Source organism: Gavialis gangeticus, unplaced genomic scaffold (assembly GCF_001723915.1).
Source record: "Gavialis gangeticus isolate Ggan-Ray unplaced genomic scaffold, GavGan_comp1, whole genome shotgun sequence".
Classification (NCBI taxonomy): domain Eukaryota; kingdom Metazoa; phylum Chordata; order Crocodylia; family Gavialidae; genus Gavialis; species Gavialis gangeticus.
The window spans coordinates 50,220,096-50,221,636 of record NW_017729004.1 but is presented as its reverse complement, the minus strand read 5'-3'; positions in this window follow the sequence as shown (position 1 = coordinate 50,221,636).

Here is a 1,541-nt window from a genome sequence, read left to right as displayed (position 1 = left end):
GGCACCCTGGTGCCCTGCTACACTATGCTTTGTGGTTGAGACAGGGTTGACTATGTAGTTTTAGTAACAGGTTAAACAAGGATTTGTATGGGATAGTTTGGATAGCTATGATTCTGCCTCTGCCCCGGGGGTTGTACTAGATGACCTGTAGAGGAGTCTTCCAGCCCTACTTTTCTATCATTTCATGATTCTGTAACATCAGGTAATAGTGGTGGCTCAATTTCTCCTGCTGACATTGTGGCTCACAAAAATTTAGTCTCCTGAGGGCTGAATTTATTTAGTATAACTCAAGCTATTGGGCTCTGTATAAAAAAAAATGGTGGAATCAAGTGGCTGGTAATATTTAAATCACACTCAATGATCCTTTGTAACCTTAAATTTTACAATGTCAAACCAGATAATCTAAATCCAAACTGGCCTCCTACTTTACAAATGCTTCAGTAGATGAAAAGAATTTTAGCTTACTGCTTAGCAACAGGTCAACATACACTGTCTTGTGCCCAAGTTTTGTGTCAAATATATTTCTTTAAATAGCTCTGTTATCAGTACTAGTCTCAAGAATGTGCATCTAAAATGGAGTTCTTATTTTTACTTTTCTTTGTGATTATACTATTTTATGACGTTAGTAAAACTTGCTATTCTAATTTAGTTTGTATTTTATTTCACTGGTCTATTATTTCTGTATTATGGTAAAATGGAAGTATTACAATGAAATAAAGGAGTGTTGTGGGAAACCTAATGCTCTTATCCATTTTCTACTCAAAATTTCTACAAAGTATTTGATTTTAAGAGAAATGTACATCCTAAGATTTACCACTTAGAAATTAATTGACTTTGGAGGGTCTGTCTAGTCTTAGGTCTAGATTCAACTTCCACACTGGTGGAAAATCTTTTTATATTTCAAAATATTTTAAAGGATTTTTTAAAAAACATTTTGACCTACAGACTTACCTGGCTACAGGTAATATAACATCATATCTTCAAATTTTACAGCTCTTATGAGCATCTACTGAAGTTTATATTAAGTGAAGCAAAATGACACCTAAAAGAAGGGTTAGACAAGTTAGAATCTTTTCGCAGAATGATAGTTTACTCAACATGTATTCATTTTTACCCATTCTCTGGCATTATGTATATTCACTGTAATATATATAGAACAACACTAAGAATTTCACAGAAATTGAAATTCACCAATCAAATTATCACCATCATAATGCTAATAGCTTTTAAAAAAAAAAGCCCTGAGAATTCTGGTAGTGGGGAAAGAGCTTGAGTGAGATAAAGGGTTTTTGGGAAATGAGGTATAAGACTAGCCTTAGCAAAGACCTTTTGACGGCAGTCATATGGATGAAAGCCATATGTGACTGAGGGTATGGCTACATGAAACGCTTGCTGCAGAGTAGACCAATTAGTTGCACAATAAACTTCATGTGTCTACATGTGTGCCCCTATTAGGATGCAGTAGACTAATTAACTCCACAGTAGGATAGTACTTGTAAGTACAAGTACTATTCCACTGCAGAAGTTTTTTTTTTGTGTTT